This window comes from Vulpes lagopus, chromosome 5 (genome assembly GCF_018345385.1).
Source record: "Vulpes lagopus strain Blue_001 chromosome 5, ASM1834538v1, whole genome shotgun sequence".
NCBI lineage: Eukaryota > Metazoa > Chordata > Mammalia > Carnivora > Canidae > Vulpes > Vulpes lagopus.
Genome location: NC_054828.1, coordinates 66,239,929 through 66,262,493, shown reverse-complemented (window position 1 = coordinate 66,262,493; position 22,565 = coordinate 66,239,929). Strand labels below are relative to the sequence as shown.

The 22,565-nt window shown below is 37.5% G+C and overlaps 1 protein-coding gene across 6 annotated transcripts in view; it reads left to right on the top strand.

The window, feature by feature from the left end:
- SLC16A7 (solute carrier family 16 member 7) overlaps positions 1 to 22,565 on the top strand; it is a 180,851-nt gene that overhangs the window by 5,730 nt on the left and 152,556 nt on the right. For 2 of the 6 annotated variants that reach the window (XM_041755830.1, XM_041755823.1), the window contains exon 1: positions 13 to 315. The exons of the other annotated variants lie outside the window; for them this stretch is intronic. The gene's annotated coding sequence lies outside the window, so the exon portion shown is untranslated. Of the gene's footprint in view, positions 1 to 12; positions 316 to 22,565 lie in introns of those variants that run through there. 6 annotated transcript variants of the gene reach the window in all.

Genomic DNA, 22,565 nt, shown 5'->3' with positions numbered 1-22,565 from the left:
CAGGACACCTCTTCGTGTGGGAATGCCTCTTTCACTGCAGGACATTTAGCGTCTATGACCTCTGTCCTCCATATGCTGATAGCTTCCCCTCAGTCATGGTGATTACCGAAAATGCCTCTGATGTTTAAATATACCTCCTGGAAGAATGGAATCAGATGCGGCTGAAAACTATTGGCCAGTAGGATCAAATTGAGAATTTCTGAGAAAATTATCCTTGAAATCAGAGTATCTCCAAAAGCATCTTCTGCTTTTTCTTCAAAAGACAAGCTCATGTGAAAATACCTGGATTTGAAGGAATAAGTTCTTTTTTGTAAGGTATAGTAAGTATAATCCTTTAGTAATCAGGTTATCCTAGGTTCCAGACTCTCATTTGTTTTAACCTGTCAGGCTTTGGCAATATTGGCACCTGTTGCTTCTTAAACTCCTGTTTTGGCTTCCAGGCACTCCTTGTTCTTCCTCTTACTTCTCTGACTGCTTATTTGCAGCTCCTTCTTTCCTTCTGCTTTTATCTCCTGCTCAGTTTTTCTTTTGTGTATATTCTGTTGATTGACAAAGCTCATCCTGTGTGACCTCTGCTTTCTCTTTGGTAGGAATAACTCCGATGTCATTATCTTCAGCCTTGACCTTCACTAAGCTTCGAGCTGACCTTCCCAAGTGCCTGCTGGACAGCTCCCCTTCCCTGTGCTGCTGACACCTTCAGCAACATCCTCTGGACTCTCTGTCTCCCTTCTTTCCTTTGCTCCTACTGCTGTTATTGATATTAGCGTTCTAGTTTAGAAGGTTAGAGACTTCCCTCCTGGTCTTGCATCTCCAAGTCAGTTGCTGAGATCTGAAAATTGTACAACCAAAATACTTCTTTCATACTTTGCTCTTTTCTGGTGTTGCCACAGAGATTGGGCACCTTTGACGTACTTCCTAGAATCATGTCAGTCTGTTAGTGGCTCTTCTCACCTCTAGCCTCTTGCTCTATTACTTAATTTTGTCGCTTGCCACGAGATAGTCTTATGGAAGTACACCTCCCTCTCTGATATGTTCCTAACACTTTAGTGACTTCCATTTCCTGGGTCTAAGGACTAGCATTTCAGTCCTTATAATTCCCAAAAAACTTTTCTGGGCTCATCTCCCACCATCATCATACTGGAGTCCAATTGAACTGTGCTTTCTGGCTCATTTATCTGCATTCCTTTTCCTGCCACCATACCTTTGGGCATGTTGTTTTTTCATCTTAAAATGCTCTAACTTCCCGCTATTTCCGTTTCTACTTTAATCTCCTCTTCATAACTGAACTTACACACTGTATTGAAATTTTCTTTGATGCCCCTAGATAAGTAGAAAAAAAAAACTTTTGTAAAATTTTAGTAATGTTACATTTGTAATCTGTCTTACTCGTTTTAAACATTTTGTTATAATTGCATTTGTATAAGTCTTTAGCTTCTCTATATAGTACAGAGTTCCAGATGCCAGGTGTAATTATCTGTACTTACATATCTTTTAGCACTTTGGTGGAGTACAGAGTTGCAAAGAATTTAGAGGACATCTTTTTCCTCCTGTTCCCTTTCATTTTTATGTACTTTAGCATCTTTAATAAACAACTGTCTATTGTTTAAGTGTACATACTGAGGCAGTCTATTTTTTTAAGGCATTTCCAATTATGACAATGTTCTTGCTTCTACCTAGAATTCTTACTTGACGTTGAGGCCACACTATATTTGTTTCTTTGACACACACACACACACACACACACACACAGAGAGAGAGAGAGAGAGAGAGAGAGAGAGCACAAGCAGGGGGAGGGGCAGGCAGAGGGAGTGGGGGAGGGAGAAGCAGGCTCCCTGCTGAGCAGGGAGCTGACATGGGGCTACCATCCCAGGACTCTGGGATCATGACCTGAGTAGAAGGCAGACACTTGACTGAGCCACCCAGGTGCCCCAGTGCCTTTTCATTTTTATTGACTGCCTATACATATGTGGTGATAGCTTATATGTCTTATATCTTCTCTATAAATTTAACATATTCAGTCTTTCTACCTGCTGTTTTTATAACCTGGTTAGGGCCACTGTATTTTTGGAGGCATTCAAGTTTAGAAAAGTCTGCATAAGAAATTGGTGAGTTGTTACCTCAAATCAACCTTGGGAACTAGCATAAGTTGTGCTTATGATTTTCAGAGGCATAAGCAAGAACCGATTCAGGTCAAGTTAGTCTTGCTAAATAAGCTAAATTAAGCTTTGTTTGTATGACTAAACTGGTTTTGTCCACTCGGGAATTTTCAAGGCTGATCTCTGTTTGTTTTTTATTTTAATAATACTATTTAATTGCCTTCTTTGTGTCTGATTTTTATATATAATATCTCTAATTCTTAATATTACCATGTAAGATAGATTATATTCATTTACAGATAGAATAAAGACTCAGCAAAATAAGGCTGCCCATTAGGGAACCCCAAGAGTCAGAGCCTCAGTAGATGTTTTAATGCAGGTAAGATGCTAATGGCAACTAAATCTTGCTCCCATGTCTTAAATTATTTCAAATCAGTAAATAATTAGCATTGCTGTATGAAGTACTCTACATGGAGAGCTTACCTTATACAAGGTATCATTCCTGACACCCAGAGGAGACTAATTTCGGAGACATTCTCAATGGGTGTAGTAGGTATGAGTATAATCCAGAGTGGAATTGTCAAAATAAACGGTAGAGAGCAGTGATAGTCTGCAACAGAGGTTGACAAACTGTAGCCCTTGGGCCATATCCAACCTGCTGCCTATTTTTGTTAATGAAGTTTTCCTGGAATACAACTACACCCATTTGTTTTTGCATTCTCGGTGGCCAATTAATTTCCTACTGCTGGATAGAGTTGACTAAGCCCATAAAACCTAAAATATTTACTATCTAGCACTTCGAGGAAAATATATTTGTTGATCCCTGCACTAGGATTTCAGAAGAGTGAGACTTTACTATGTAATAGAGGAATCAAAAAGGACTTTAATGAATGAAGTGGAATTTGTTTTAGAGCTCAAAGTATAGTCTTTAAGTGAAATGAGATGGTGAATGTAGGTGCCACAAAACTCAAAAGCAAAAGCAAACACATGGACAAATGTAAAAATCCACTGAACAAGGATCATAGCATTGTATATAATCCGTGTAATATTATAACAATTTGTTTGTGAGTGTACCTTTTGTAAGTATTCATCTAGAACAATGATTCTTAAACTTAATGAGACGTTTGAACCAATTGGTGAATTATTTATTTATTTATTAAGATTTTATCCATTCATTTGAGAGAAAGAGAGAGGAGGAGCAGAGGAGGAGGAGTAGAGAGTGGAGGGGCAGAAGCAGAGGGGGAGGGGACTCCATGCTAAACAGGGAGCCCAATGAGAGACTCTATCCCAGGACCCCTAAATCATGACCTCCTCTAAAGCCAAGAATTAGGTGCTTAACTGACTCAGTCATCCAGAGACCCCCAATTGGTGATTTATTTAAAGATATATATATATATATATTTCTCAGTAATCTGTGATACTAAAGTATAGTCCATATGGAAAAATTACTGATCCAGAATATTATTCACTTGATCAAAGTGATTATTTCCTGTAGAGGACAGAAAAGTTTTTTTTTCTCACAAGTTATCTCAATCTTCACAAAGTACGTGTGTGCTACACATGTGTTAATTATTTTTGCTAATCACTATAGTAAAAAAATACTGGATATTGAGAACACAACTAAGTGCCACCACTGTGTCAAGAGCATTTTGTACCTTATGTAATTAAAAACTTACAATAGCCTTAGATGTTGTTGTTCTCATTCTACAGAAGAGAATACTAAGGATCAGATAGTTTAAGACAGTAAGCTAGTAAATAGACTACCATGATTCAATATGATCAAGAAATTGACTTTTTTTAAAAGGGAACTTTTGGAGATGGGACATAGATAGGAATGGACTTCAATAATTTTTTTTTAAATGAGCTTGCCAATTTGTTCTGCTGTGTGACTGAATTCTGTTAAAAGAATTGTGCTGTATTTTTGTAAAAGTTGAGTCTGCTTTCACTACAAATGCATCTGCAAATTTTTATCAAAAATACAGATGTTTTAAAAAAAATACTGATGTTTTATTGACCCAGAACTTTCTATATCCTCTGTTTTGTTACTTTCTGTCTATAATTCTGTCTCTCTTTTTCTTTCTTAATGTTTGGTTGTTGATAATGTCTTTTTTCCCCCCTCTTTTTTCTGTAGTATCCCTTACTAATATACATCTAGGTCCCATTTGCTTATTCTGTGGTGTCTTCAGTGTAGCAATAAAGTGCTTCAATGCATTTTCCTAAAGCAATGGCCTCTTTGAAAGGAAAAATAAAGCATCAGTGCAACTTAATACCAGTGTTTTTTTGTTTTTGTTTTTGTTTTCCTGAACTTAGAAAGCAGCAGATACTGCAGAAACATTTCCATATCGCTATATGACAAAATAATAAGTAGATAGGCAAAGGTGAATGATTCAGAAGAAGCTGCAGGGAGTATATGAAAATGTAAATCTATCCCTCATGGGCCACATTAACATCTCTGTGGAGAGTAATCTGGCCACTTGTGCCATGGAAAGAACATTAATTATATCTAGTAATGGCCTGCTACAGGATTCTCAGATACCAGTTCTCAGCTCACTAAAAATTGTTGCCTTTTTTATCATTAATTTTCTAAGTAATAAATGCTATTAATTTAAGAAAAAAGCTGCTTCAGTGAAGAGACATGCAAATTTATTTTATTTTATTTTTATCAATGACATAGGCTTGTTACTCTATCTCAGTAAGATACCTGGGCCTATTATTTACATTTGTTTTCAGATGTTCAGTAAAAAGGGGGGGAAGAGACGCTTCGGTAGATATATCGCCAATCAAAAATAAAATCTTATTTTATTTATTTATTAAATATTTTTATTTGTTTATTTGAGAGAACAAGAGAGAGCACAAGCCCAGGAGTTGTGTGTGTGTGTGGCGGTGGGTGGGGGTGGGGGGGGGGTAGGGAGAGGGAGAAGCAGACTCTCTGCTGAGTAGGGAGCTCGGCCCAGGACCCTGGGATCATGACCTGAGCAAAAGCAGACGCTTAACTGACTGAGCCGCCCAGGCATCCCAAAAATAAAATCGTATTTTAAATGCTTAGAAACTTAATTACTGTTCATTGGGATACTTCACTATTTTTGATAAAGATTATTATGCATATTTGGTCTATAACTTTCATTTGATAGTGAATGTTCCATACAGCTTTTTTAGTCTATAAGCTATTTAAATTATTTCACATTTTATTAGGCCTTTTATGTTACTAGCTTTTGTTTCGTAGCAGTAATACTTAATGTCTCTTCAGCTATACGTTCAGATATTGAATGGTGGTCTGTAAAATCTAAATTTAAAATTGTAATTTTTAAAGTATTCTCTTGTGTCCTAAGGGTTTTCAAAAGGTGTTCTTCACTCAGATTTTTGAAATTGGAAAAGGGGAGAGAGAAGGCAAATAGCACACTCAGTGCTGGTTGCGTGCCAGCGAGAAGGCATGGGGGTTTTACATGCATTACCTCACGTAGTCCTGAAAGTCATTACTTGACAACGTTAACAGCCCTGTGATGTGTACATCATTCTCACTAATTTAGGATGGAAATGAAGCACGCATGTTAGCTAATAAAAATCCATGTTTGTCCTTCTCTTCCATGTAGTCTTCCCAGGTAGAGTAGAATCTTCCATCCCTGGGTGGCTCAGCGGTTGAGCATCTAATTTTTGCCTCAGGTCATGATCCCAGAGTCCTGGGATCGAGTCCCACATTGGACTCCCCTCGGGGAGCCTGCTCCTCCCTCTGTCTGCATCTCTGCCTCTGTCTCTGTGTCTCTCTCTCCCTACTCGTGAATAAATAAATAAAAGTCTTAAAAAAGAAAAGATTTTTCTGTCCCTGAACACATATTTTCTAGAAAGCAAAAATATAGGGAAGATAAAAGACAAATATTTATAAAAGATAAATATTTAGGATTCTGTCCTTTTAAATTGTGCTAATTAAAAAATATTTTTAAATATCAAAATCATACATGGAAGCTTTTCCCAAAAAAGCAAAAAAAGATAAAGTTAAGACGACAAGAAAAATGTTGACAAAATTTTATTTTGCCTCTCTTCCAAATTGTCGTAGCGTGTTCAGGCTGCTATAACAAACACCACAGACTGAATAGCTTAAAAGCAACAGAAATATATTTCTCACAGTTCTGGAAGCTGGAAGCTGGCCCGGTGAGGGCCTTCCTCCTCCAGGCTGCAGACTTCTGGTTGTATCCTCACATGAAAGGGAGAGATGCAGGAGCTCTGACTGACTGAGCCACCCAGGCATCCCAAGAATATCTACTTTTGAAAACAAAGTTTGATTCTCTAATGAAACTCTAATGAAAAGTTTGATTCTCTGATGAAAGTTAAAGAATCATGGCACTTTGATCATTGTATATTATTCTGATGCCTTTTAGTAACATAGCACATCAAAACCACTTCTTTTGAAATCATTAATGATTTGGTTACAAAAGATGGTCCTTTTCAGAGGCCACAACAGTCCATGTAGAATTTTTTCTCACCCCAACAGACTATATGGGGATATCATATTTGTTTAATTCAGGATTAATAGGTTAACTCAAATCTCTAATTCTACTTTTGTGGAAGAAGCCCTATGCATACAGGAATACCTGATTTGCATAACTTCTCTTTGTTTGGATTATTGTCCTTAGACTCTTGGTTTTAGAAAACTACGTATTAAATACTACAGATTGTCTAAAAATAGATGGTCTGTGCTCTTAATCTGTCCATAAAAATATTCAATTAACAATGGAGCATTTCCTAGTTTACCTATCAACACTCTCCTATAAAATAGTATTCAGTAAGTGTTAATAATACCTGATAATGTTCCAATACCTTCTTGGGTGGATATTTTTTTGGAGTCAGGAAGGGATACTGTGATTACAATGCACAAATTATATTCTCTTGTCATCTATAAAGAAAAGTCCCACTAACACGAATGAGCATTAGACACAATAAAACTTTGATAAAAAAAAGAAGGTAATAATACCAGCAAAGTTATCAGTTGTTCTTTTTTTTTTTTTTAAGATTTTATTTATTCATGAGAGACACAGAAGAGTGAAAGGCAGAGACACAGGCAGAGGGAGAAGCAGGCTCCATGCAGGGAGCCCGACGTGGGACTTGATCCCAGGTCTCCAGGATCATGCCCTGGACTAAAGGCAAGCGCTAAACCGCTGAGCCACCCAGGCTGCCCGTTATCAGTTGTTCTTACATTTGGTGACTCTTCTTGTTTTTGGAGTATCTTAGATGGTTTTGCCATTGCCCCAGAAATCTGTCTTTGGCTTGTTGCTGAAAGTCTCCCCAGCAACATAAAGATACTTAGATAGCTGACACTTGGGTTTTTTGGACTTTACCTTGCTCATTAGATGTCGATTTATCCTGTGAACTCTAACGTGCCAGAGTGTAAAAAGATGAACCTGTTGGAGCTTGCTTGTTGCCTCATCTTGGACCCTGGCCTGTTTCCTGCTCCATGACTTGAGTCTGTTGGATCTTGGCATTGACTTTGGCCAGGACCTGGTGACTGTTCCCTGAAATGCCCTTCAGTTTAACTGGAAGGGGAAACTACAAATGATAGTCATGGGAACCTAACAGTTGCCAAAAGCCAGACTGAGAAAGGAAAGTGTCATGGACAGGCAACAGCGTGATGCCTAAAGAGACTGGCTTTTAGCTTTACTACCCTGTGACTGTGACCTTTAAGTATAAATACATAGCATGGGGATTTCATTGTATAGTATCCTACCTGTCATATAATGGAAGAGTTAGAGTGCTTATTAAAGTATGTCTCAAGGTATGAAGCATCTTGATAGTACTTGAACAATATTATTTTATGGAAGTTCTCTCTTTTGCTTCAGACCAAAGTATTTTATTATTTAGTTTGAACAAAACTTAAAAATATTAGACACCACCAACAATCATTTGTCATAATTGAGATATTCTGGGTAGACCACTAAAAGTGTCTAAATGTGTGCTTAAAATTTCTATAAGTAGGCTTGTAGTTTATCTTGAATTTATTTTAAATTTTGATGGCTGTTTTAGGTTTTAATAAAAAATTTTGAGTTACTTTCCACAAATATATAAAAGAAATATTCTGAATTTATTTTTAAGCTACCTGTTTTGGGTTTCATTGTGTAAAAAGAACTCCATCATTTTCTTAAGACTCTGCTTGATTCTGTTTCTTAATTATTCGATTGTCTCAACTATTTGTAAGGGTAAAAAAAAAAATAAACACTGTTCAGTAGAATGAGCGAGGGGAACTGAGTCACTTTTATTCTGGAAAAAAAGTATCATCCATGAATATAAAGGAATTTCATCATTTCCAGAATAAGCTCATTGTATGAGGAGAGCTTAGGAGCATGTTATTTATTTACACAATTCCCCTGACATTCATTATTTAAAAGGTAACTTAACTTTGTCTCTACTATTTTACTTAATAGTCTGTTTTCTAGCATCATTACCCAGTTAAAAGTCATATTCTGTCTGAGAATTTGCTTAACATGAGCGAGATTTTGTAGAATTTAATATGGTATGTGTTTTGGCACTAATGCATTCTTTGGAGAGGTGGCTGGCTAACTTTATAAATAATTAAACTAGATTTTTTCTAATGCATAATATGTAGTGTGAGGAGAAAATCACTTCTATTTTTTGAGCATTATTATTAGATCCATTTCACCATGAAGTATGGAATCCAAAAATGTAATCTGCATATATTGTTGCTCTATTCTGCAAGTTTCTACTCATGTGAATGTATTACTTAAATTAGTGTACCTTCCTAAGATTTATAAAGGCAGAATGGTTTCTTATTAAACATGTGCCCCCTTCCCGTCCATCATTGTTAATATACTCATAAAATTCTACTTGGCTTTGGACAGGCACTAGGCTCTAATCTATAGTCTATGCAGGCAATGCCTTAAATTCAAAATTTTCCAGACTTACTTGATTACAGATGCCACTTTTGAACAGAATTTCCTAGCATTGTAATTTAATGGAGCACCATTTAGGAAACATTGCCTTGAGGCAAGACCTTTGTGTTTAAGACAAAATAGATTTTTGAAAGAATTATTTATAAAGCCCTGCATGTGCCTGAAGAGTAACTAAATTCTGGATTTCATTGTCACAGTTCTAAACATGTGACATATTCCTAGGTGTCTTACAAAGCATAGCAAATTAGGTAGCCACCGTCCCTGTTTTCATAAGAAAATGACAAACATCAAGGTTATATGGGTTACTAAGATTTTAATATGCGTATGATAAACAACAATAAAAGGCAAAATGATAAATGGAATTATTAAGGTGGGGAATTAATTGTTGAGACCTGGGGTCTGTCCTAATACACTCATAACAATTTATTTTTATTTTTTTATTATTATTATTTTTTATGATAGTCATACAGAGAGAGAGAGAGAGAGAGGCAGAGACACAGGCAGAGGGAGAAGCAGGCTCCATACACTGGGAGCCTGACGTGGGATTCAATCCCGGGTCTCCAGGATCGCGCCCTGGGCCAAAGGCAGGCGCCAAACCACTGCGCCACCCAGGGATCCCCACTCATAACAATTTAAATCTAACTCATGAACTAAATGAACAATTCCCATGTGAGAATGGGAATTATCTTGTTTATTATTCATCCAGTCACTCTGCCTTTCCAAAACTTGGGGTTTTAGTCATTAGAAAAAGCATCTATTTTACTGACATCTTGTTCTCCTTGTTTCTGTGGATTGCCACATCATACATAGAGGCATTCTAAAATTTTGAACTCCTTTACAGGTAAAAGCTTTTAATTACTGAAATATAGCTTTATTGTACGATGATTGTCCAAATTTTGTGTAATCCTGAGGGTTTTTTTGTTTTGTTTTGTTTTGTTTTGCCTTAGGGGGCAAAGACACCAAGTGTGTATTGCAGGAATACTAAGAAAAAAAATTGAAACCATTCCTTGTTATCTGTAACTCAAATTATTTTTTCTTTTATAGTGTTTTGTAGCTTGTAGCCACATCGCTGACTTACTTAATATCTGCTGAATAGACTCAGCATCCCTCAATTACTCTTCTCATCACATTCTAAAGCTTTATTCCTACCTCACACTCAAACTTTTATTAAACCACATAGCTAATCAACATAAGTTGTTATATGGTTATAGATTTTAAAATATGGATGCTTAGTATTTTTTGCTAATTATCTTTGCATATAATATCATTCCATTCTTTCTAGTGTGAAAGAGACCAATGTACCAAAAAATATTGTTGTACTAAATAATGGGGCTAAAAGATGAGTAAAAATCACCTGCATTCAAGAAACACAAGAGCACGTTTCCTGAATTTTGACTAATATTTGTCAGTCTACTAAAACAGCACACTGGACTTTTCTTTCCATACTTCCTACACTCTTTAAAGTAATGAAAATTAAGACTATGCAAAGCCAATCCTTTTAAAGTAGAATGTTGCCTCCCAAGTCCAAAATGCATAGCAATTATCAGTCTTCATTGCTCAACACACACACTAAATGGTGTTGATTTTCCCTTCTTGATAGTGGTTCTGGTCATAAGGTTCACAAAGATATTAAGGTCAAGAAATTCTGAAGAGAAATGGTGACTTTTGATCACTCGTACCACTGTCCCCTTCCTTCCCACAACTCACTTTTTTCTTGATTTTGTGGAAATCACCCCTCTATATTGAATTTTTGGTGACATAAATGGTATCTTTGATAGTAGAAATTATATTTTACTTGGAAACTGGCTACACTTTCTATGTAGAATTTTATGTTGATATAATTTTGTGATTTTTCTATCCTTATATTTTCCAATTTACAATACCTGAACACTTCCATGTATCCATTTTATTTCTCAACCACACTAAAAGTTCTGTATGTCAGATGTATCTAAAGTGAACATTTAAGCTTTTTGGGTGAGCTTTCACTTTAACATAAAGGTTTTACCAAATATTTTCTATTGAGATGGACTTTTAGCCTTTGCCAAATAGGATTTACAAGGTTTGTACCCTGTCCCTTTTTAGATTTATAGGGTAAACAAAGGAAAATTTAAATTCTAGATTTGCATTGAATGTTTTGAATTTAGTATCATGCATTTCACACAACGTCTGTATAAATTAAATCATGCACTCAAAGAAACTTAGTAGTTGTTTAGCTCAGTATTTCACCCGGTGTAGTATTATCTACTGAATCCACAAAAAGTGATTACCCAACTTCGCTTAAAAGGTTTGCGGGCATACAGTGACCTCACCAACTTACAAACAGCTTATATGTTTCTTAGCCAACTTCGTTTGTTAGTAAGTTTAGCTTGAGTGAAAAACTTCCTATGAACTGTGTTCTTCACATTTTCCTTAATTCCTAGGAATTGGCAATATTCATACCAGAAAGCAGCCAGAGGGAAGAATGGCACATATGCCCCAAACAAGCAGCTATAATAATGTTGTCACAATGACTTACATTTACTTAGTGCTTAGAGTCTTGGGCAGTATCCTAAATACTTCATGTGCTATCTTGTTTAATCCATACACATAACATAGGTACCATTATTACTTTTTTTTTCCAGAAAGGAACAAAGGCACTGAGACATTAAGTGACTCACAAAACTTCACAGAGCTAGTAAATAATACAGATAATGTTTAGGCGTAGAAACTCCAGATTCTACTTTTTTAATACTTAGATCATATTCTTAGCATCTGAACTAACTGCTCAGGGCCCTAGAAAGACAGAGGGCAGGCAACTCCCTAACAACAAGTTCTGCAGTTGAGTTTTGCGTCAATACCGTTTTTGGTTTTGTTTTTGTTTTTTCTCCTCTTCTCCTTAAGCTATACCAAGTGGGTTTTGGTTTCTTGCAGCCATGGATCCCTGCCCTTTTTTTTTTTTTTTTTAAGATTTAATTTATTTATTCATGGGAGACACACCCAGAGAGAGAGAGAGAGAGAGAGAGAGAGAGAGAGAGAGGGGCAGAGACACAGGCAGAGAGAGAAGCAGGCTCCATGCAGGGAGCCGGACATGGGACTCGATCTGGGGTCCCCAGGATCATAACCGGGGCTGAAGGCAGGTGCTAAACCGCTGAGCCACCTGGACTGCCCAGGATCCCTGCCTTTGAAAAAGGTTTGATGAGTCATGCTCTTCTCAGTTTTGACCGCATAAAGGACCCTGAGTGTTACAGGTTCATTGTTGAGATTCTAGATGCAACACAAAATATACCCATTTGGAAAGTATCTATGCTTCATGTAAAAACCTTTTCCTCTGAAAACATCCAAGTTATCACTGAATTTATAATCAAGGATGTTTATGAAAAAATTGTATATGGAGATATCACAGTATGGTCTGCATTAGAATTAGTATTAAGGAGGCAGGCCTCAACCAAGTGGTCTTACCTATGAGAGGTTGAGAATGCAGTTTTTGGCATGTGGTGCTCAAGCAGGTATAACATTTCTCAGCATTTTCCTTAGCCTGGAAAATCAGTGACTAAGGCTCTTGTCATCAGTTCCTGGTCTTGGTTTTGCAAAAAGAATGATGTCTGTATTTACACCTCTGCGACAAAAGGATAGAATTAGGGTTCTGTGTCTCCTTTGGAAGGAACAGAACAAGGAAATTGGCAAGAGAAAATGAATAAGAATCTGTGTAGCAGAGGAGGAGTAGGAGGCACGCATTTGTGAGGAAGAGAAGTCAAGAGTACAATAAGAATACACCGCAAAAGAGAACTATATGGAACCATTAATCAGAAATATAAGATCATGCACAAAAATGTACCCCCTCCAAATCTTATGGCTTCTTGTCTGCTTTCCTTAGCTGTGCAAAGTTGGTCCACTGATTGTACTTACAGGCCAGCTCAAACATCTGGTTTGACAGGCCAGTCGGAATAGAGGCAGAGTATGTAACTGAGCAGCCTCTGCCTAGGGTGGTAGGAGGTAGGAGGCTAAGCTAGAGTTGGGTGCCCCATTACTGAATTAGAGGGATTAGCCTCTAGCAGTGTTTCTCAACAGCAAGTCTGATTTAAGAATTGGTGTGGGGATCCCCGGGTGGCTCAGTGGTTTAGCGCCTGCCTTCAGCCCGGGGTGTGATCCTGGAGTCCCAGGATGGAGTCCCACGTCGGGCTCCCTGCGTGGATCCTGCTTCTCCCTCTGTCTCTGTCTCTGACTCTCTCTCTTTCATGAATGAATAAATAAAATATTAAAAAAAAAAAAAGTTGGTGTACTGTGGTCGACCAGTGTTCTCTCAAGTCTCATTTCTCTCTCTCTCTCTCTCTCTCTTTATAATGCAGCTTACAAGCCTGCATTCCAAGCCTGATTTTCCCAGCCTCATTTTCCTTTGCCGTTAGGGCTATGCCTGTCTCCACGCACTGATTTTTGGTCCTAGAATTCTCTGGCTTCCCCCCAGACTTGCATGAGAACTGGGGCACAGCCCTGTTCCTTATAGTCTCTTTCTCTGGGGAGAGGAGACCTTGAACCTCAGCTCTGGATCTAGCCCGCATAGACTTCAGGCTATCACCCATCATGCGCTCTCCGTCCATTGGGTCAGGATCCCGATTCATGCTATGGTCTCTTCCCAATTATTACTAGTGATTGTCATATGTCGTCTAATGATCACTCCGACTTGAGTGTCCCATTCTTTCCGCAGCCGTCTAACACTGTTCAACTTGTACCAGAATTGCCAAACTACTAATTGATTTCCTCTCATTCTTAGATTACAAAGACCTTGAGAGGTGAGAGGTGAAATCATGTCATAGTCTCCTGAAATCCACACGAAGTATTTCCATTGTTTATTTCTTTCTGACAAATTAAAAAGTCTACTTGTAGAATCATTGGCTCATACTCACACTGACCTGAGTGGGATCAAATTACCATGTATAAGTATTTGGCACTTCATGACAGTAATAGTTAAAATTATTTTGAAGATTTTTATTTCTTTTATTTTTTATTTTTTTATTTTTATTTCTTTTAGTATGCCAGAATAGAAGGTCAAAAATCCTCTAATGCTTCTCTTAGAATTTGGTTAAAATTAAGATTTAGTGCAAACTATGCCATTTGGATGTGTGGTGTGAGTGTAGTTTTTTTTTTTTTTAATTTTATTTATTTATTCACGAGAGACACAGAGAGAGAGAGAGAGAGAGAGGGAATGAGAGAGAGAGAGGCTGAGGGAGAAGCGGGCTCCATGCAGGGAGCCCGACGTGGTACTCGACCCAGGGTCTCCAGGATCAGGCCCTGGGCTGAAGGTGGCGCTAAACTGCTGAGCCATCCCGGCTGCCCGTGAGTGTAGTTTTGTTTCAGATTTTAAGATAAGTAAATATCAACTTTTAAAATTCATGTTATTTAAAAAAATAGTAATAAAAATAAATAAAATTCATGTTTTTGGGACGCCTGGGTGGCTCAGTGGTTGAGCGTCTGCCTTTGGCCCAGGCCTGATCCTGGAGACTGGGGATGGTGTCCCGCATCAGGCTCCCTGCAAGGAGCCTGCTTCTCCCTCTGTGTGTGTTTCTACCTCTCTCTCTCTCTGTGTCTCATGAATAAATAAATAAAATCTTAAAAAATAAAATAAAATTCACTTTATTAAAATCTGAAAATATTTTTCCATATAGTTGTGATTTTTTTTTTTTATCCCGTGTGTGTGTTTTGGCAGGGGTGGGGAGGTTGTGAGGGGGTGATAAGTAAGTGGCTGGTGTGTTGAATACTTATTCATGTTAATTCAGGATTGGAAATTTGCTTTGCTTTGAGGAAACTATGCATTTCAATCATATTTTCAGTATTTCCTCGTATGTTTATAACAATCTACTTTCTCCATTCTACCCTCCAACCACACACACATTTGTATTCTCTATTTCTTCTGATTGGAGTAAATATGAAATTAATGCCATAGTCATATCACCAATTTTACACCCAGAGTGAGTAGGGGGTGTGAATATGCTTTCCGAGTACTTTTGTGTGTTCAGAATAAAGTAAAATTGTTAAAGGAGCTAGAAAACTATCTTTTAATTAAGGATAAGCTAACATTGGAAGTATCTATTTAACTACACATCAAACATGATTATCGGCCCACTTCTATGTTGCTGGGCTGCTGTCTAAACCAGTATAACCTCCCTCCCAGGCCAAAAAATAGGTGTTGTTTCCCTCCTTACTCTTGTTGGTTTAAAATGGGGCATGCAAATTTGTCAAACATTTTAGTCCATTTATATTGATAAAATAAGACTGTAATTATCATTTTCTGTCATCAAATAAAGTATCTGATAAGTCTTTTGTCCCTTTTTCTATAGGTGTATTTTTCTTTTTATTGCTAGATAGGTTTTTATATATCCTGAAAATTTTGTATAGACATATTATAAATACCTTGCTTCAGACAGAGGCTTTCTTTTTCATCTTTTATATAGTGTCTTTTGGTACATTCTGAATTTTAATAGCTGAATGTACGATTATTTCCACTTTTTGTTTTAATTTTTTATTTCTTCCTTAATACATCTTTCTCAACCCAAAAGTCATAAAGACAATATCCTAAATGTCTCTCAGCACTGTCCAGCAGACTTTTCTACACTGAGGAAATATTTTTTTTAAGATTTTATTTATTTATTCATGAGAGGCACAGAGAGAGAGAGAGAGAGACAGAGACAGAGAGACAGAGAGACAGAGAGACAGAGACACAGGCAGAGGGAGAAAAAGGCTCCATGCAGGGAGCCCAACGTGGGACTCGATCCTGGGTCTCCAGGATCACACCCTGGGTCTAAGGCAGGTGCTCAACCGCTGAGCCACCCAGGTGTCCCCGGAGGAAATATTTTTTATCTGGCACTGTCCACTATGTGGCTGTCACTAGCACCTGAGATGTGGCTAGTGTGACTAAGGAACTAAATTCTTAAATTTCATTGTAAGCAATTTAAGCTTACATTTAAATAGACTCATGTAGCTATTACATTGGGTAGCTCGGTTGCAGCTTTATCTTCTCCTAAATGATGATTCACCTACAGTTCATTTTTTCCATGGTGTGAGAGGAAAATCTTGTGTCATATTTTCCCGTGTGGATGACCAGTGCTTTTCCCTACTCATTGATAATGCCAGGTTTGGAATAAAAAAATGAATTGTGTGTGTGTGTGTGAGAGAGAGAGAGTGAGAGAGAGAGAATATATTTATTTCCTGGCTTTCTATTCTATTTCTTGGTGAATTCATCTATCCTGGCACTAGCACCTCTCTGTCACGATACCTGTAAAATAATATTGATATTAGTAAATATTGATATTTAGTAATATTGATAATTAGTAATATTGATATTTAGTAAAGCACATCCCCCTCCATTTGTTCTGGTTTGGGACTGACTTTGCCAGACCAGGTCTTGGATCTTTCAATACATTTTAGACTGAGGTTTCAAGTAAAACAATGGGATTTTCATTGCATCTGAATCAGCACATCAGTTTAGCAGTTTTACGCCGTTAAGGCCTTCAATTCATGAGTATGGTTCAGCTATTCGTTTAGGTCTTCCTACCTGTCTTGCATTTTAAAAAATTGTCCCTGAGAAGAGTTTTCCTTATTTTGTTATATTTTTATTCTTGTATGATATTTTATCTGTCAAACTGACTAAATTATCTAATTAATTATAGTGTTTTATTTGCAGATTTTGCATCCTGTGCAGATGCATATTTCTGTAGTCTGTGTATAAAAAGAATTTTGATTCTGAGCCCCCCTTATACACAATTTCTTTTTCTTGTGTGTTACTATTTTGCCTACAACTCAATAAAACATTGTATAGATCTGATAGTAGCAAGCATTCTTGTCTTGTGCCTAATCTTTTACAGTGATAACTAATTCTGATGTTACAGATTTTTATTTGTTTCGTTTTTTGTCATTTTTTATAGATTTTATTCATCAGATTAAGGAATCCTTCTGTTTTTAGTTTGGTAGTGTTTTCAGATGACTTTAGGATTTTTCCTGGATTCTATTAATTCTATAATTGTTTTTTAAATATTTATGTGTGTATGAATGTATGTTTTGGCCTGCAAGTTTGTGACCTGCACTCATTACTCATGTGAATTTTAAATTATTTGTTAATAATACAGTGAAAGCCAGTGAACCCACTAAACAATTCAAGAATTAGAATATTATTAGAAATTGAAACTTAGCTGTGTTCACCTTCCTAACCTCCTTCTTTGCTCCTCATTCTGTACCCTCCTGACTCTTCTCAGGGTCAATCACTATTACAAATTTTATATTTATTATTCATTTACCTTCATTTGGTTTTGTTTGGCTTTAATAATAAGTTACCTATGGGCAGAAGTGTTTGATTGTTCAGTTCTTGTACAATTCATCATGGTTTCTTACACATTTACTCCTTTCCTTTTTAAAGCATATTTAATATATATTTTCTATTTGATAATTTTGTTATCTAGTGTCTTTGTGAACCTGATTCTCCATCTGTAGTTTCTCCTGGTTCTTGTGTAATGACACCTTATAAATAACCATTACTTGGATCTTTGTCATGTGGGAATTGAAGTTTGGGCTAAGCTGGGTTCCCTGTTGAGAGAAGTTGCATATCCTTTTGCCAGGGCTTAGCACATTACCCAGCACTGTTAACTGTTTTTAGATGTTTGAACTACCTTGATAATATGAAATGGGTTGCTAAGCCATGTTGGGAGTCTCTGCTGGTCATGAATCCTCAGGTGATTTTTTTGTCGTTGTTCCCCTGCACTAGTGCCAAGTTTAGAGGCAGACTGGTTGTTTAGCAGGGGCCAGCTGTGTGTGTGTGTGTGTGTGTGTGTGTGTGTGTGGACTGTTGCAAACTTGTTTTGGTACAATGACGGTATAGTTCTATTGGATTACAGGAGGGCATATCACCTTTTGGACTTTCCATCTCTGGCTGGCTTTGGGAGCTGTGATCTATTGCAAGCACCCTTTAGGCTGGGAAACCTAAAGTCCACGTCTGCCCAGTTTATCAAATGTCCCAAGAGGAAACCCGAATAAAGTATGTTTATACATACTGGTTTCCCCTTTCAGTTTGCTTTATTTTCTGGACATTTCTAGCCATCTATTTTACCTATTTTATGTGCAATTTTTAATTGCTTCCCATGGAGGGATTTTTTTTATATTACAAAGTGCAGAGACTTGCGCAAATTAACTCAAGTAATAAACTCAGTAATTGGAAATACAGAGGGATTTCTCAGAGCCTAATTTCAGGAAGTATAGTCAGATCTTGCTGGAATGGTAATGCAGGGCTGATTTTCCCCCATGGTCTACCCATTTTGCATTTTGTTGCAAGGCTAAATGACCTTATGCTTCTTGTGTCTAACACAGTTCAACTGACTCAGTCTTTGCATGTGGTTCTTCAAATTCTTTAGATAGAAAATAAAATGGTCTTAGCTTAACCTATAGGTAGTAGTAAGATAGCATACTATTACAAGACAGTATACCATAGTGGTTAGAGTTCAGGTTCTGCAGCTGGAGTGGCTAGATTTGAATCTCAGCTCCAAACCCTGCTAACATTGTAATAATCTTAGGACACTTTCCTAATGATTCTGTGCCGTAGTTTTTTTCATCCATAAAGGGGGATGATAATGACAGTAACTGCCACATGATTGTGGTGAGGAATAAATGAGTTACTACCTGTGAAAAGTAATAAGAGAGATGCCTTGTGTATGGGAGCTACTGGCCAAATATTCATTATTTCTTTCCCTTCATTGGTGCAACCCCTGGTCCAATTAGCTGTGACCGAGGGTTGGAATCATGTGGTACAAGCCTGTCTACCCAGGTATGTTTCATCATCACCATCAAGAAGCCAATTGAAAAAAGGAGGGGGAATAGCAAACTTATCTTTTATAAACATATTTTATTTATTTATTCATGAGAGGCACAGAGAGAGAGGCAGAGACACAGGGAGAGGGAGAAGCAGGCTCCATGCAGGGAGGCCAGTATAGGACTCGATCCCAGGACCCCCGGATCACGACCTGAGCCAAAGGCAGATGCTCAACCGCTGAGCCACCCAGGTGCACCAATAGCAAATATATCTAATTTAGACTGGTGAATTAGAAACAAAACAACTTGTCAGTTTGGGGAAAATTTTTTTAATGTAATTTTCTTTACATAAAAATATGCTTGAGGGATCCCTGGGTGGCGCAGCGGTTTAGCGCCTGCCTTTGACCCAGGGCGCGATCCTAGAGACATGGGATCGAATCCCACATCGGGCTCCCGGTGCATGGAGCCTGCTTCTCCCTCTGCCTGTGTCTCTGCCTCTCTCTCTCCCCCTCTCTCTGTGACTATCATAAGTAAATAAAAAAATAAAAAAAATTAAAAAATGCTTGAATGATAATATTGTTACCTAAAAAGATATTTTTCTTACAATTTTATATTGACTGATGTATATTATGTATAACATTTCACAGCTGATATTTTTCTAATTTCAGTTTATCATACATTTAGTGACAGTGGTATTTCTTATTTTGCCTCTGGACTTTCAGGCTCACAGCTGATGAAAACTTGGCCAGTCTGAGTAACAGGGAAAACAAATATTGTTTGGTAAGAACTAAAAGGGTATATAGATCGTAACCCGGACAGTTTTAATTTCTTTGCCACTGAGTAAAATAGATTTAACTTTCCATCTGAATATATATCATGTGGAAGTTCAACGTGTACCAACAAGAGACTTTGTTCTTGTTTATAAATATTACTTAATATAGTTTTTTTCCTACTCTCAAGAACATAGAGAGAAGTTGTTTACAGTACTCGACCTTTAAATGCAGAGTGTATAAATTAATTCATGTTATTACTTCAGTTTCACAGCTGAGTTGCCTTGTAAATAAAACTTTTCCCTCATTAGAAATGAAGCCAATCTTGCAGTTCCCTGTAGGTCTCATATCACTTACACCATGCTATGCTTCATATGTTGACCTGGCACCCAAGAGAGTTTATGCACAATTGGTGAATTAAACCAGAAATAATTTCTTATGGCATTGTGTCATAACCTCAACGATGAAAAAAAATCCATTAATTTCTTTTGCATTTAATTAGAAAAATTTAAATGAATTCTTTCAGAAGTACATAAAATTTGATAGGTCCCCATTTAGATTTCTTGTGCAGTGAAAAGTACATATCCTTTTCTTATGTAAATTGTGTAATCATGCAATTATCTATGTGTGTGTGTGTATATACTAGTCTTTTTATTTTTATTTATTTTGTCATATTTGATGTTTGTCATTAATTTTGCTAGAGAGAAACTTTAGCCCCCGAGGAAGGATTTTTTTACCTTTTAAGTTATGACATATTTTTGCCCACAATGCTTCAGAGGAAGTAAGATTAAATATGAGGACTCTCTCTGGATAAATCCATTATCTTTACTTAGACCTTGCATTTTTTTGTTTTTGTTTTTGTTTTTTAATATATATATATATATATATATATATATATATATGCATCTGACAGTCTCCCTTCCTATATTTGTCTCCCTCATAGACTCCACTGTTTTTTTTAAAGAATATTCTAAGATTTTTTTTTAATTTTTAAGTTTATTTATGATAGTCACACACAGAGGGAGAGAGAGGCAGAGACATAGGCAGAGGGAGAAGCAGGCTCCATGCACTGGGAGCCCGACGTGGGACTCGATCCCGGGTCTCCAGGATCATGCCCTGGGCCAAAGGCAGGCGCCAAACTGCTGCGCCACCCAGGGATCCCTCCACTATTTTTTTAATCACCCAACACTATTTATTTCTGAAATATCTGCTTTTTTCTTTCCTAATTCATTTTTTTTTTCAGTGACACACCTGTCTTCAGAATTTCAGCTCTGCCTTTCTGAGGGCTATTTTCCAGTCTACAAATCTTGCCCTAATTGACCTCTTTTGATTCGGTCCTGCATGGCCATTGCCTCTGTGCTGTTCTACTTATTGCTGTGCTTCCACCCATTAATATCCACCCTATCTTGTGCATTGGAAACACAAGGTCATTCTTGACAGTTTTTAAAAATATTTTATTTATTTATTCATGAGACACACAGAGAGAGAGGCAGAGACCCAGGCAGAGGGAGAAGCAGGCTCCATGCAGGGAGCCCGATGTGGGACTCGATCCCGGGTCTCCAGGATTGCGCCCTGGGCTGAAGGTGGCACTAAACCTCTGGACCACCCTATTCTTGACAATTCTAACCATCTACATCCAAATTTCCATCAAACCCCTAAGACTCAATACCCTTCTTTTCTCTTTTGTCATTCTCCACATTACCCTCAAAGCAATTGTACCAAAAAACAAAACAAATTATATCTCTCCCATGCTTAAACATTGACCCTCTATTTACTGTTGTAACCCCAAACTTTCCTTTTACTGTCAAGCTCTGTCCTACATTTACAGTCTTCATTCATGCCCCTTCTGATCATAAATCCAAAGATTCAGGGCCTTTCAAGAACTATGACTTTGAGTATCTACTCTTTATATCTGAAATGACCTAGCAAACCTTTTCCTGCTTATCTTTCATGACTGCATTCAATTGTCACTTCCTCCACAAAGTTATGCCAGAACCCCATAGGAAGCCTTTATGGCTTTCATAGGAACTTAATCTATCCCTATTGTAGCTTTCAAATGCATTATAGTCTTGTGTGTGTGTGTGTGTGTGTGTGTGTGTGTGTGTGTGTGTTTTAATCTAACACTTAGCTGAGGGCCTTCCATATGGTAGGTCCTCAATTACTGACTAAATAAATGAATCAATTAAGTAATGTCTCACCAGCACTCAGATTAAAATTTTCCATTCTTAAAGACAGAAATAATTTGTTTTGGGGGGTGCCTAGGTGACTCAGTTGATTAAGTGTCTGCCTCTTTATTTCAGCTTGAGTCGTGATCCCAGGGTTGTGAAATTGGGCCTCATGTTGGGCTCTGTGCTGGGTGTGGAGCCTGCTTAAGAGTCTCTCTTTCCCTTTCACTCTGCCCTTTCACCTCTCCCCCTCCCCCACCCATGAGCTCTGTCTCTCTCTTAAATAAGAAAGGATTTCTTTTTATTTATTTATTTTTTAAGATAGGAATAATTTCTTAAGACTACATTGACTCTCAAAAGACTGCTCTCTGTTTTCATTTCTATGACTTAGAGGTCAGTTTGTTTGTTAGTCAATCTATCTACCTATTCACCTACCTTAGTTAGTTGCATTATTGTAACAAAATCTTATAAACTGGTGGCTTCACAGACATTTATTTCTGCCAGTTCTGGAGATTGGGAAGTCCAAGGTCAAAATGCTGGTGCCTGGTAAGAGCCCTTTTCCTGGCTTCCAGAGAGCCATCTTCTTGCTGTGTCCTTACATGGTGGGACAGAGAGACAGAAACAGAGAGAGAGAGAAGTCTCTGGTCTCTTCTAAGGATACTAATCCCATCATGGACCCCCCACCATCCTACCCCCATGATCTCATCTAAACCAAATTACCTCCCAAAGGCTCCACCTTATAATATCATCATAATGAGGATTATAGCTTTAACATATGAATTTGGGAAGGGGTCATATTTCGTCTATAACATTCTTCATCTGACTATCTGTTGGTTGCCCATTTTGCCATATGCAATGATAGAATAATACTTG